General features: G+C 47.6%; 1 protein-coding gene across 4 annotated transcripts in view; it reads left to right on the top strand.

Moving 5' to 3' along the window:
- The window catches only part of GALNT18 (polypeptide N-acetylgalactosaminyltransferase 18), a 354140-nt gene that overhangs the window by 44036 nt on the left and 294397 nt on the right, over positions 1-15707 (top strand). The window lies entirely within an intron of this gene.

Here is a 15707-nt window from a genome sequence, read left to right as displayed (position 1 = left end):
TCTGGAACTAATGGTGTGCATTCACACTGGGAAAGCTGGGGCTCGGGCCATGGCCAAAGGAGAGAAATTTGCTCTGTGCAAAAGCAAAAGTGGAAAAAAAAAAGCTTTTTAAATGATAGTTTGGGTTTCAGCTACAGAACACATTTTTATCACATTCTTATTCTCAGATACTATGATGGGCTCCACACCCAGAGGCCTGACCTAATTAGTTCCCTGTGCTAAGGCCCAGACCTCAGCTTGAGCTTCAGAGTTGGGCGGGCCTGTGCTTGAATCATAGCTCCACCTCCTTCCGGCTGTGTTCACTAGGCAAACTATTTAACCACTTGGAGCTTTGATTTCTTAATCTGTAAAATGGGATCATAATCTCCTCCTGTGATCATTGTGAGACCTGATGAAGGTCACATATATAGAGTGCCTGGTATGCCATGGCACGTTTGCCTGCATGAAGTGCAGAACATTTCAACAAATGTTAATAGCCGCCCCCTTCAACCACTCCCCCTGCCGTCCCCACCGCAATCCTACTTTCCTCTCTTTTCAACAACATCTTGTGGTTGATCTCCTTGGGGGGAAGTTAATTGGAATGATATTATGTTCTGTCATTTAGATTTTTTCCCTTAATTATTCTGAACTCAGGTCATGATGCCAGGATGAGCCTCCACACGGAAGCCCAGCCTGGTCAGTAGGGATGAGGGACCTGACCAAAGACCCCTTCCCAGAATCAGGGCCCTGGAACCTAATCAGTTGCAATGACACCAGGAGAAGCCCGCTGGCCATAGAGACACAGCATGTACTATCTCCTGGCCAAGCTTTAATACATGCCTTCTGGGAAAAAAATGGCAAGTAGATAGCCAGGTGATTCAACAGAAGAGCTTGAAACCCTGGCTCTGTCTTTCTGAGTGACCCTGGGTTAGTTGCTACACCTCTCTGAACCACAGTTTCTTCTTCTGTGAAGCAGGGTTCAGATCACCCCCTCCTACTGTTGTCATGACAGTCACATTGTAAGTTTTCAAAGATGGTTATTATCTTCAGTATTTATCTTTTGAATATAACTGAAGTATTATCTTCAGTTATTATCTTCAGTATTTGAGCCTGGTATCACTTTTTCTTCTCAAAGGGGTGACCGCAGTGATAATTTGTTTTCCCTAGAGTAGTTGACGGCTTATGAATGGAGTCCCTTGCTTAGCTGAGTGACTCATCTTTCCTTCCTTCCCCGTCTTCTCCTCTGCCTTGTGCTTCTCTTTCCTCCCTTCCATTGTTTCATAGCATCTGCTGTTTGTCAGACGTGCTGTGCTGTATGTCAGGGAGAACGTGAGGCTGGACGAAGCACTTTACACCCTTGAGGAACTCATGTCCTCATGTAGAAGATAATAGGACATGAGTTCCAGGGCAGGAGAACTGGAGTCAATTTTTGCCTAAAAGGAACTTTGAGGTCATCCTATACACATGAGGAAATGGAGGCTCTGGAGGGAGAATGGTGTGGACCCAGGGTCTGCCAGCTCATATTTAGCCTCTTCACCTAGCCCTGTGTAGGTTGGAGAGGTAAGAAGGGAGGGTCTTGCCTTAGATGATGAGGAAAAACTTTAGTGGAGCAAACCCTTGAGTTGGGCCTTGAAGATTGTTTAGAATTCTGGAAGGCAAAGGTGTGGGGTAGGCAGTGTTTGCCAGGAAGAAGGAATGGCTTGAGCAAAGGTGTGGCAGCTAAAAAGCAGACGCTGATCAAGCGATGGCAAGTGGTTCTGGAGTGAGGAAGAGACACCTTGGTGAGGGGTGGGAGTCCCCCCACTGCCCCTGCAGAGACCATGAGGGACCACCTAGTGCTTCACAGATGTGGTGAATTGGTTCCCACCCTCCAGTGTCCTGCCAGGAATTAATTGTATTCATGGTAATGAGCTTAGACCCTGGACACCAGGCTGGCTTAAATAAACCTCTCTTAGATGTTGAATTTATGATGTGTTATGAGCAGTAACTTGACTGGGCACATGCTAGATAGATGAACCCAAATACTTAAAGAAACCTGGTCCCAAGAATGCCGGAAGAAAACCCCTCATGATAAATCATGGCTATTAATTTGCATGCTTTGGGTCTGCTAGGCTGGAGCAAACAATTCTTTAGTATCCCAGGAGTGTTGAGCAGCAAGCCTTTATGAACACTCAGAGTAATTTATACTAATGCTTCTGCTTGTCCTTGGTTTTCTAACATGACTCCTTCGCTGGGGGAGATATTGGATTGGCTCCATCTGTTTTGTGTGGCTCTTCCAGTCGTCCTGCAGAAGGGATTCCCTTTTGTCATCAGCTCCTGCCTGTACTCAGGGTGTCTGGCTTCCTTTTAGCCATCTTGGGAAGTGATGGGTGCTGGTAGGTGGACTTTTCCCGATGTGAAACAGACTTTAGATTACCTTGGTGAGGTTTATTTCCTCATGAGATATCCTGGCAGCCATGGTGCTGTGGGTTCCTTTAAGTGGATGAAGGGCCAAGCCAGAAGGTAGGTCTGATGCTTCCTCCTAGAGGAGTTCATATCATGCAGCAGGGTTAGAGTTTAGAGATGTGGTTAGGAATTGAGGGAGGACCATGTATTTTGATCCTTTCAGAGCAATGCATGATCGTACAAAAGTTCAGGGGTGTCTATCCAAATCAGGTTGTTAAGTCCAGACCAAAGGGAAGGCTCACTCTCTGTGTGCCTAGCCTTCAGGCTCCCTCTACTCTCCCAGCTGGAGGGAGCAGATATGAACAGCTTGCTCATCTCAGCAGGGCCAGAGGTTCATTTGTAGGCTTCCGAAGCCATTTGCCTTCTCTGGCCCTTCTGTAAAATGAGGGTCCAGTTTTGTTTTTGCTTTTGTTTTTAGTCTGACATAGCTGGCAATTGTCCTATCTGGAGACCATTTTCCCAGATGATGCCACAGACAACCATTGGGAAAGGTGGCCTCCCTGTCACTGGAGCTGATAGAACTTGTCATGTGATGGATACGTGATCTCCCTTTCTCTCTCATGGGGGGTGGGGAGCCATACCCACAGTAATGGATCTGTTAGATGCTTATCTGCTATTGAAAGACCTTCTGATGTCACGTGGTGGGCTCAGACTGACGAGTTGGGTTGGAATACCAAATCCACCTGGGAGATTTGGGGAGCCAGCCTATTTCCCTGAGGTCTTTTTTCTAAAATGAGAATCTTGATAGAACAAGCCAACCTTTAATATTGTCATGAGCACCAAATGAAATGGTGTACAGAGAGTCCCAGGGTGGCACCTCAAACACAGTGGGGTCGATGCACCAGCCTCCTGGAGCATAAAGGATCAAGGTGAGCTTCATGAAGTCGGTCTTCCAAATGAGTTTACTGAGACAATGAGGAAGATACATGATAGAAAATAGGACATCCCCTTCAGTCACACAAAGCCCTTGGTGGAGAGAAAATCTGTCCTCACGCCATCTCACATTTTCCCCTTGGAGACAAAAGATGTGTTCTCCATCAGCCTTTTGCTGACCCAGCAGAGCATGTCTTCCCAGGCAGGTGAGGTTTCTGGGGAAATGGCAGACCAAATAACATCCCTACCTCCCTCTTGCCTTTTCCCCTTTGCTGAGCTTCAGATTCTGCATCTGTAAACAGGATAATAGAACCCAATCTGGCCCGGTGGTTGTGAAACTGTAATAATACCATCTCTGGGGGCGCCTGGGTGGCTCAGTCGGTTAAGCGTCCGACTTCACCCGGGTCACGATCTCACGGTCCGTGAGTTCGAGCCCCGCATCAGGCTCTGGGCTGATGGCTCAGAGCCTGGAGCCTGCTTCCGATTCTGTGTCTCCCTCTTTCCCTGTCCTTCCCCCGTCTATGCTCTGTCTCTCTCTGTCTCAAAAATAAATAAATGTTAAAAAAAAATTAAAAAAAAAATACCATCTCTGAAAGGCACCTGGGTGGCTCAGTTCATTGAGCGTCCGACTCTTGGTTTTGGCTCAGGTCCTGATCTCATTGTTCATGGGATCAAGCCCCATGTCGGGCTCTGTGCCAAGAGTGTGGAGCCTGCCTGGGATTCTCTCTCTGCCTCTCTGCTGCTGTCTCTCAAAATTAATTAATTAATTAATTAATTAATTAAAAAATAATAATATCATCTATGAGTAAGTTGTTGGTTCTCAGTAGTGCTTGCTTAATTGTGACTCTTCATCTTGGCCTAACCAATACTTGAGGTGGACACACCTATTTTGGCATAAGGCTGAAACCCCTTTAACTCAGTCCTGTCAGTCTTCCCATATGCTCCAGGACGCTGTGGGATAGGGAGATTTTTCTTCAGTACCTAAAGCTGTGTGTAGGGAATTTCCAGGACACAGATGTGAGGTATGAGCCTCCACTCACAGCATCGACCTTGTCAAAGCTTCCCACCATAAAGGACATGAAGTGCCCTGTGGGGGGCGTTGTGGCCCAGGAAGGGCAGGGTTTTGGAGCTGGGACTATCTGAATCAGATCCACTTTAATTAGTGTCCCTCATACTCAGGTTTGTCACCTTTAGAATGGGCTAATAAAAAGACCCACTTCATGGGGCAACCGTGAGGGTTCAAGAAAATGAGAATTCAGTAGGGTTTTGCATAGAGTTGGTGTTCAATAAATGGTATCATCTGCTCCTCTTTGTCATATGTACAAATATAAGGGGCTGTTTTAAGAATTCTTCTTGGGTCACCTGGATGGCTCAGTCAGTTGAGTGCCCAACTCTTGATTTCGGCTCAGGTCATGATCTCAGGGTCCTTGGATCGAGCCCCACATTGGGCTCCATACTGGGTGTGGAGTCTGCTTAAGACTCTCTCTCTCTCCCTTTGCCCCCCTCCTACACTAACATTTTCTCTCAAAAAAAAAATTCTCAATATTTTTGGTTACTGGCCTTGGCAATTCAAAATGGCAACCTGTGTCCCAGTTGGTGTTGTTGTTGTAACTGCATTTTCCTTCTTTCCCATCAGTGGAAACTGGTGCAAGCTTCCACACCCCTGACAGCTGGCAGGGAGGTAAGGTCACACGAGGGCCATCTGTTTCTTGTCCTCCTGCAGAAGGGCACTGGCCGAGCATGTTTAACATTCAGGGCTCCTCTGATCCTGTACCCACGTTCAGACCTCATATCCTGATGCCATCAGTGGAGGATGGGGCAGGAAAGCCGAATGCAGAATGGCTTTGTCACACATGTGCAGCCCTTGCCAGGTTTCACAGGTAAGACTGGGGAGGAGCCTGAACCTGTCTCATGGCCAAGCTCACATCCCTCACTTAGCAACTTTGGACAAGCCGCCTAACCTCTTTGTGCCTTAGTGTACTCATTTTTAAAACAGAAGCAACAATAGTAACTCCCTCATATGGTTTTTATGAAGACAGTTATGTAAGCAAAGTGCTTCATCTGGTGCCCGGCACATGGTCAATAGTCAATAAATGTAGCTTTCTTATTATTTTACTTGTATCCTCTCTATGACCCCTATCCACCTCCCAAGGGGCAAGCAGGCCCCTACGTGTACTCCTTTTCTAGACAAGATAAGTAAATTGAGCTGAGATACTACATGGTCAGGGACCCCACAGGAAGGAGTGACTGAGCCTACATCTCTGCAAGACACGGCATGACAGAAGCGTTGACACCACCACTCGGTAGTGTCCAAATGCTACACCACAGGCATGCATGCATGGGAAAACAGATTCCTGGGCCCTATCTCAGACTTGCTGAATCAGAGTCTCCAGAGGCAGAGCCTGGAAATCTCTTTGTCAAGTGCCTCCCAAAGAATTCCCAGTTGGTGTGGGGTCTCAGCCTCCATCACTGGACACACAGCACAGTGTCATCCCGGAGCAGGGGAACAGGGCAGGGACCCCAGATGCGACAAACACCCTCATAGCCTGGCAGCCCAGGCAGATAGTGCCGTCTTCGGGTTAAGGAGGAGTGTGTGGAGATGCAGGTGAAGAAAGGGGTCTCTTTAACACACACCATTTTTTTTTCCAGGTCATTGGATTTCTTTCTAGATTAAATAACCTCATTAGGTATTATGGGCTTTGCGGAGGAAGTCTATTTGAACTGAATTGAGTCACTCTTTGTCAAGATATTATGTTTGGCCTGGACACAGCTAATTGACAAGAGGTCACCAAAGCCAATGAGGCCCATTGCAAAGGGGCCCCTGGGGACTCAGCTCATCTAAAACTGCACAGTACCCCACCCTCCACAGTGCATTTCCACTGTCTGGGGAAAGGCACCTCTCAGCAGAGGGGCACATCATTCACCTAGCCTTCCTCTGACTTTGATCGCCCCTAGTCATTGAGAGGACTGAAACCTTGGTGGGGGATGGCTTCTGGACACACAGGAGCCCAGACTCAGAGGCTGGCACTAACTGAAGAGCTAGTTTCTGGATAGCTGGATAGCTGCGTTTCCCAGCATGCCGAGGAAATGCATTGCAGACTTGTTGGTTTCCTTCTTCTATCACAGAGTCAGGAGTTGATTCTCCAAACGCGTGTCCTTGGGACCTTTTCCTTTTACGTCCCAAAGCTGCCGTATCGGTGGTGGCTAACCACATGGGCCTAGGATCAGTCTGCCAGAGTTTAAACCCTGACTCTGATGCTCTTGGGGAAGCCACTAAATTTGGTTTAGCCTCGATTTTCTCATCTGTAAAGTGGAAATAGGAAGACTCACCTCATTAAGGTTGCTGTAAAGGTTAAGTGAGATGAGCCAGGGAAGGCCAAGTCACATGCATAGCACTCAATGAATGTTCATGGTCACTATTCCCTCCTGTCTTCTGTAGAGTGGCATGGTTTTAATATGGTTAGAGGGAAGACGTGGGGAGCAATTTGGAGGCTATTTACAGGCAAGTAAACTGTGCATTCACTCAGTTGTTCAGCAACGACTTCTTGAGCCCGAATGCACCAAGCACCGTGCTGGCACTGAGGATGTACCAGAGAACTGAAATAATCCCTTTCTCGTGGTGTTATCTCAGTCTGGAGCCTGATATTAAATGGAGCAGCACATACTGCGAGAAGTGTGATCAGGGTGAAAAACAAAATTAGGTGAGAGGAACGAGGTGTTGATGGGAGATCCTTCTTGAGCTTGGGTGGTCAGTGAGAGCTTTGGGATTGTTAAGCTGAGATCTGCAGGAAAAGAAGTGGCTGGTTAGGTGAATCATGGGGAAAAAAAGCTTTCTCAGCAGGGGGCCGAGTCCCCAAGGAGGAGGAGAACTTGGTGTGGTCAAGAAACCTAGGGAGTCAGGGGAAGGAGGCCAGATGAGGCTGGAGCATTGGGCAAGGGCTTGTGGGCTGAGTTGCAAGGAGAGGTGAGCAGATGTAGGCAATGCCAGGCAACCAGGGCATGTAAGAGGGAGGGGACATCCAGATCAGCAGTGTTAAAAGTTTGCTCTGGCTGCAGTATGGAGAATAGAGGAGTGGGGGCAAGAAGGCAAGCAGGGAGACAAATTAGATGGCTGCAGGGTGGTTCATGGTAGACTCTGTCAAACATGTTAAATCTCATACTGTGTACTCAGCCCATTGTGGAGCCTTTGGGACAAATTCTGATCTGTGAGGTGAGATCCTGCCTTCCAGTCACAGTCTGGAACTCACCCTTACTTTGACTCTCATCCCGCCTGAGCTCACTCTCATTGCTGCTCACAGAGGAATCTAGGCCTTTCCCTGTGTTTTTATAGCCAGGAAAAGTCCAAGCTGCCTTTCCCATCAAGCGAGCCCCTACTTCCTGAGCGGCCTGTTTTGCTCATGTCCCTCTTATATAAATCTCCCTGAACCAGAGTTTCTTGTTTCCTGAGCATTTCCTGTCTCCATGGGCCAGCTTCTCTCTGTTTCAATTAATCTCTGGCTGCTCCAGCAACCTCATGCCCTGTTTTGTGGTCCCCACTTCCCATCTCTGCCCTGCTTGCCTACTTACCAGCAACTTGAATGTAGGTCACAGTCACCCTGGTTCTGCCATGGTGTCCAGACCACTCCTTGTCCCATGGCAGATGGGACATGGCCTCTGGTGTAGTGAAGGCCTGACTACTGGGACATGGCCCCTTCCCCTGGGCTCAGGATGTGAGTTCACCCACAGGAGCTTTGGGAAGCCAGGCGAGTCTCTGTCCCCTGGGTAGAGGCCCTATATCTTATAAGCTCCCTGACCCCAGAGTTTCTTAAACTAATTCAGAGACAATGTGAGTGAGACAGAAAGGACAGGGCAGGGGAGTGGTAGAGAATGAGAATCAGAGAATTCTGATCAACAAATGCCCCAAAAAAGTTCCACACCCTGAAATAGTTTCCATAGTCTCTAATAGAATGGAGTCTGCCATAACGGGTTTGTGGTTGGGGTTGGTGGAATACCTACAGAGTGCCTATCTTAATAGGGCCTGGTCTTTAGAGAGAAAAAGACTTTTTAAATAGTTGGCCATATACTATGGTCTAAAAGTATGACTCTCAGTCTGAAGCACCCTTTTCCAGTTGGGATGTTGGGGTCGGGGCAGGTAGGGTGATACCCTACACTCTAAGCAGAAGATGGACCTCAAGTAGATAGGTAACACCTTCACTTTCACAGTGGCAGCTCTCAACTGGTGTCCCTTTCTTTGGCCTTCTAAAGTCCCATCACCTTGCAGAACTAGAGTAATCTGTTTTATAATTCTTGGTTGAGTTGTTTCGAATCTACCTCATTATATTCTTGCTCATCAGTCAGTCATCATTGACTGCCCTCTGGGTGTTAGTAAAAACTTGACTGTGGTGACAAGGAAGTGTGTGACCACAGAATGCACAAACTGCACCAGAGCTGGAAGTGTGCTCAGAGGTCACCTGATCAGTGTCTTTGAGATACATTTGTCATAGACTTTCTAGCCCAACCAAATCTTATCTGGAGACCTAGTAAGTTCAACAGATCAAAGCAGAGTTGGTCTGGCCAAAGCAGGGGATGAGGGCCCTACTGGCCACTGGCTTCTTCCATCTCAGTTGTCAGCTGAGACCTCTCTGAATAACACAGGGCTGGGTTTGAAAACCACTGATCAGCCCAGAGAGGGAGAGTTTCTTGCCCAAATCACACAGGCCCTTGGAGACTCATGGTTTAAGGGTCATCCTGGCCCAGTGACTTGATCTGAACTAGAGTCCAGCATTTTGGACTTCTAGCTCAGTGCTCTCTCCTGTACATTGAGCTTCCTGTCTTAAACAGTGAGTATCCATTGGTCTTGGTACGAAGCCTCTCCAGGAGAGGAAAACGGGGGAATATTCACTCTGAGATCATCAGTGGTGTTGCTGAATAATTAGGCCTGCTATTCTTTCTCCCAACTAGAATCACTGGCAGAAATGAATCATGACCTAAGGGCACTGCTGGGAAGCCTGACTCCTTAGGGAGCCTCAGGTGTAAATAGGTGGAAAATGAGTCACAGAGAAGATAGAACCAGGTCTGGGCTTTGTTAGGTGGTGGACAGGAACCATAGGATATGGGTGTAAAGAGCCGGCCAACTCCTAGTAGCCTATTTGCTACTCCTGTATTGGAGGGTGTTAGTCAACTGTTGCCAAGTTTGGCCATGTAACAAACAGCCCCCGAATCTCAGTGGCTTACAAAACAAAGGTTTATTTCTTCCTTGTGTTGCACGTGGGCTGTGCGTTGGCTGTGGTTCTGCTCCATATATTTTCTCATTTTGCGACATGCCTGTTTTATTGTGGCTGAGAAGAGCAAGAGGCCGAGACAGATTGTACAGTGACATTTGAAACTTCTGCTCATATTTGGCCTAATTCATGTCTGCTCACATTCCATTGGCTGAAACAAGTCACATGGCGGATCCTGACAGTGGGGTAGGCACTTTGTAAGTCACAGGGCAAGGGGAAGGCGGTCGTATAATTGTCTTACAGCCGTGGCTGATGGTAGGGAGTAACTGCAAGTGAATGGAGTCTAATGCAGAGGGTATGTGTCTGGGACTGGCGGAAGGCCTACAGAGTACTTACCTCAGTAGGACTCGGGCTTTGGAGAGAGGAAGACTTTTTAAGGTCTCTGGATCCTAGCTCTTAAAGACGTCAAGAAAGTCTCTGTCTAGTCTCTCAGAGCCCTGGATCCCAAGCAATGGCATGTATTCCTTGTGGGGGATTCCTGTTTCTCCTTTTCTTTCCCCAAGGAGGATATGGGCCTGAACTGGTTTAGGCAGTGATAGGCATCCCCTGGTGGGCTGGCCGGGATTGGTGTCCAGAAAGGCTCAAGGAGTACCACTGATGGATGTTGCTCTAAGGAATGGGAGGGAGGGCCTCGCCCCCTTCAGGAAGTGTATGCTTTGTACTTTCTGTTGTTTTGACAGATGAAAAATCAAAACTGGAGCTTTTTGAGATCCAGGGCCTCCAAACAACCCCCCCTTCCCAATGGAAATCAATGAATGCCCACTTTAATGGAGGTGTTAGTATTTTTCATCGTATTGATTACTCATATGTCAAGAATTAGGAAATCCCTCTGCAGCAGGACCATTGGAGATTCAGATCTGGGTTCCATGGGAAAGTGCTGCTGCCAACCTTTTTAACAGTGTCAGCAGCTCCTGGCTCAGCAGAAAGTGTCACACCAAGCACCTGCAGGTGCCAGGTGGCCTTTGATCAGATAGAGACTGCTAGAGACCTCCTTTCCTCTGTGGTTGCTCTCCAGTCCCTCCCCTGCAGGAAATCCCACGGTGGGGAGCACTCATGGCTCTTAGTGCTGCTGAAGCCTCCGAAGCCCAGTGTCCAAAGGACACTGTTCTCCAGGCTGTTGGGTGAAGAGAACAAGAATTCAGACAAAAGGAGCCTGAGAAGGAGCCAGGAACCTACACCCATTTTTGCATTCACATGACCTCCTCTGGTGTTGCAAGAGATGGCACACACATGATCAAAAGTGTACCTGCCTGTGCTCTGCAGACAGATGAGCCTGTGCTAGGGAAGGTCAGAGAGTGCTGCGGGATGAGGGAGTTCAGAGCCATCTGCTCACGAAGACCTTTTGTCTGAAGTGGCTCGAGTTTCTTTTTCCACCAAACCTTTTATTTGGAAAGATTTCAAGCTTCTAAAGAAGTTGCAAGATCAGTGCAAGGAAGACCCATATACCTTTTACCTGGGTATCTGGCCTGATTTTTCTAACACATTTGCTTTTATTTTTCTTTCTACCTATACTGATTATCTCCCTGAACCACCTGAGAATTAGTTATATAGCCTTTATGCCCTCCGAATACTTCAGCGTGTATCTCCTAAGAACAAAGACATCCTCCTGCAGAACCACGATATACTTGTCACACTCAGAAAAATTAACATCAGTACAATAGTATTATCTACAATCGTTATGCATATTTCCCTGCTGGGCCCAAAGATGTTCTTTATAGCAGGATTTGGCTATAGGGACCAAATCCGGCCTGCTGCCTGTTGTCATAAATAAAGTTTTCTTGGAACACAGCCACACTCAGTCATTTACGTATTGTTTATGGCTGTTTTCCTGCTCCAGCTGCACAGCTGAGTAGTTGGGAGCGAGACTCTTTGTCCCACCGAGCCTCAAATATTTTACTACCTGACCCTTTAAGAAAAAGCGTGCAAACCCATCTATTAGTATGCGTGCAATCCAGGATCCAAACAAGACTCATACCCTGCATACGTTTTTAATTTTTTTCAATGTGTAAATAATCCCTAATTTATGAACACTCTTTATGCACAATGACAAAGGCTCCCTGTTGGAATGTGAGCAGACACGAAGTAGGCCAAGTCTGAACAGAAGTTTTGAATGTGACTGTACAGTTTGGCTCGTCCTTTTTGCTCTTCTCAGCCACAGTAAAACGGGCGTGTTGTGGAATGAGAAAGTGTCTGGGACAGATCCAAGGCCTGACACCCTAAGACTTCACGACCAGCTCCCTCCATCCTTTGCTCCCATTACTTCCCTGGATGCCCCAGGCTCCTTAGCACTGCCTGATGTAATGACATGAAGTACGCATGTTCCATATATCTTTCTTCCTGCAGTTTCCTTTGCCTGGGATGCCTCTCAATCCTCTGTAAAGGTTGAGTGCAAGCACCACCTTTTGGAAGCCCCCCAGACCTTTCTCCCTTCTCATTCCTAAGATCCCTTTATCCACCATCTGGTTGTCTAAGCTCCTGAGACCCACTGAATTTTCTAATATCAGAATACTGACCACACTAGAGCATTGATTCATTTTCTGTTGGTCTTACCCCCTAATGTGAGGGGGTCTTGAGGGCAGGGACCAAGTCTCACTTAACTATGTCTCCTTGGTGCTTAATATAAAGTCTAACATGCTCAGGAATTGTCAATGGAATGAATGAATAGATTCCAAAATGGTTCAAGTGCTTCTCTCTTACTCCCAGGCCACCTCATGGGATTTGTGTTCCTCTCTTCCTCCTGTCCTTCCCCTCCTAGTGCCTGTGATTGGGGGTACTTACCCTCATAGCTGCTGTTCTCAAAGTATCCTTAGATCATTCCAATACAAGGACTGAAATGACAGTGATTCCAAAGCCCCCCCCCCTTATCCCCCGAAGTTTATCATGGTTTTCCTCTAGGAGGGGGGTGTTCCTGGCACTCCAAGTTTAATCTTAGAAGGGATCTGTTAACCTAGGCATTGTTAGAATTTGGGACTAGGGTCTAGATCAGGTCAGTCTGTATGAACTTTCTGGGATGATGAAAATGTTCTAGATCTGCTCTGTTCAATACTGTGTCCAGTAGCCACATGTCACTTACAAAGACTTGAAATGTGGCTACTGTGACTTATTTAATTTTAATTAATTTAACCACATGTGGCTAGCGCTTACTGTGCCGGACAGTACAGACTGGAATGAATGTTGGCCAGGTACATTCTGAGCACATGTATGGCTAGCTAGGTTAGCATGGTTTTCATAGAAAAATTAGCTTTAAATGCCAAACCACTGTATTAGCACCCAATTTGTTCTGGAACAGGGGACCAGCTGCAGTGCCGCCACTCTGATGAGACGTGACTGTTTTCAGGTTTGCATTCGAGGCAAGTGAATCTTCCAACCCTCAAACAAAGGGAATGCATGGGGTCGTGGGGAGGAAAAGAGGGAGACGTGAAAGAGAAGCCTCACAGGACCCGAGTGATGGAACTGTTATATATTTAGTTGTGTTCCTCCAAGTGCTTGCCTGCGATCCTTCTGGGGATTTGGGAATGCAAGGCTGGGTTTGGGTTCCTGGCGGAAGCTGACAGCAGAGTATAGACTCCCAGGAATATGCCTGTCCCCTTAGGACCTAGAGTGGGGCCCCAGTAGAGACTCAGGCATGTTGCCCTTAGGCTGGGCTGTTCAGCTGGAGGCAGGATGGCATGGTGGTCATAAACATGGGCTTTGGAGCTGCACATCCTGGGGTTAAAAGCTACAAGCTCTGTGACCTTGAGCAAGTATTTCACCTTTCTGTGCTCAGATTTCAACAACTGTAAAATGGAGTTAATATCGGTACCTAACCCATGGGGCTGCTGTCAGGGTTAAGCAAGCATATGTCTCACTCACGGGCTGCATCTGGTAGGTCCTTGCTGGTTTAGGGTGTTGGTAAAGCCATGGTATTTCCAATGTCAGATCAGCATAGCCCTTTATCTTTTACACTCTGCTCTGCTCACTCTTTCTTTTTCTTTTCCTTTATTTAAAAAAAAATTTTTTTTTTTGCACTGACAGTTTCTTGCTTTCAGAACTCAAAATGCTTTTGGGAGCTTTGCAAGAATTTGCTCCCAAATCCTGGGAAAGGATGTCTGTTTTCTCAACTCATCTCATCTCCCTGTCTCTGGGTATTTATAGTTCTGGATAGAAAAGAGTTGCTTTGATTTTTCAGAATAGTTTCCACAAAAGTGTGGTGTTGGGGAGGCAGGGCTATGCAGAGAGAATGTTGGATGTGGCATCGGAAGGCCTGGGTTTGAATCCCACTTACTGGCTGTGTGACCCCCACCCCCCACCCTGACTCCCATTCCCAGCCGTAAGCTATGTAAATATTCTGAGCCTCAGTTTCCTCCATTGTGTAATGGAGACGGAGTGAGAGTCAAATGAGATAAAGCCAGCCCACTGCCGGCATGTAGAAGACACTCTGTAAGTGTCAGTAGAATCTGAGCATTTAAATCCTTTTTCAGCTTAAATGTTCAGACTCACAAGTTGGAAGCTACTTGGGGCCCTTCATGGTGGGGCTCCCAGCTGGAAGCTGTCCAGAGGCCTTCTTCAGCTGTGCCATTCAAGGCAGCAGATCCTGTCTTCCCAGCCCTTGACTGTGTCTCTCTACCAAGAGGCCCTATTTAGACCACTGGAACCAAGCTTCCAGAAGGAACAGGCTGCAGGCTGAGCTGAAAGTCAGGAAAAACTAAGCTCTAAGACTAGGAAGGCAGGAGACCAACAGCCACACACTGACTTGAGGAAGACCAATTTGTACATGTTCCTGTGAACAGAGGGACTCCTGGAGGGCACCTGTGCCAGGTGGGGTGGGGGTCAGGGAGGCAGCTCCTGGGCTTGGGAGGTCTTGTTTACAGGGAGGAGGCTGAAGCAGGAAACATCAGAAGGACACAAACTGTAGACAGCAGGGAGAGAAGCAGCACATGGGAGACACAGGCCTTTCCTGCACCTCCATCTGTGAATGTGAAGACTGCAGGGGACCACAGGGGATCTGATGAAGCCTCAGCCAGCGTGATGTGGGGAGAAGGTCTAGGCTCCCAGGTGAGGCAGACCTGAGAGCAAGTTTGTTTCGTCACTTTCTTCCACATGACCCAGGCTAAATTGCCTCCCTCAGCCTCAAGGTGTCCATCATTAAAATGGGGATTGAAGGCACAGCACTTAGTATTTTTTTTTAAGTTTATTTTGAGAGAGAGCATGAGCGGGCCATGCCACCAGCACAGAGCCTGATGCAGGGCTTGAACCCATGAACCGTAAGATCATGACCTGAGCTGAAATCAAGAGTCAGATGCTTAACTGGCTGAGCCACCAGGTGCCCCCAGAACTTAGTGTTTGGCTGAACTTAATATGTGATTGATTCTTCTTCCCCACAGAATTTCATAATAAAGAACGCATCATTTGCTCATTTACTGATTTATTTTGCTATTTGCAGAAGTCTGTGCGGGGCCGTGCACAGAACTTAAAATCATGCTGGGTGACATGGGGTTGATGGGGGATGAAGGCCAGCTTGGCAGGGATGATGGTGGTGGTAGGTGTTTCCAGAACAACTCCCAAGGCCCCATTTCTGCCTCCTAGAAGACTCAGTGTCTATGGGAGTGGCCCCCACATGTTTGTTTAAAGAGGAGGGGTTAAGAGTATGGTCTATGGAGGCGTTCAGATGGCCTGGCCAGAGCCCTGCCCTGCACTTACTCGCTGTGTGACCATGGGCAGGTCCCTTCATCTCTGTGAGCCACAGTTTCCTTGTCAGGCCATGGAGGTAATAATACCTGCGTCTCTGCAGATTTGTGGTGAGGTAAAATCCGATGGTGGGTGGTAACTGTTGTTATTATCCCACTCCCCTCTTCTGTTCTGACTTCCCCTTTTCCACAAGATGGCTGCCCCTTATTGGCTCTGCCCAGCAGCCATCTACTCCTCTCCTGCTTGGAATCCCAGGATTTCTGGAGGTAGTGCCTTGTTTCCCTGGAAAAACCACACCTGTGACCATTGGAAGGCTTTCAGGAAGATTCTTGGACATAGTTCTGTACTAAAATTTATCAACTCCCCACCCCCATTGCCAAGCTGGACCAGAAGGGTTTCCCTCAGCTGTATGCTTTTGGGATGAATTGATGAAGGAACTGACTTTTACTGGACATTTGTGTTTTGTCTGACTCTGCTAGATGT

This window comes from Prionailurus viverrinus, chromosome D1, assembly GCF_022837055.1.
Source record: "Prionailurus viverrinus isolate Anna chromosome D1, UM_Priviv_1.0, whole genome shotgun sequence".
NCBI lineage: Eukaryota > Metazoa > Chordata > Mammalia > Carnivora > Felidae > Prionailurus > Prionailurus viverrinus.
The sequence above is the reverse complement of the archived record's forward strand: the minus strand, read 5'-3'. Positions and strand labels throughout refer to the sequence as shown.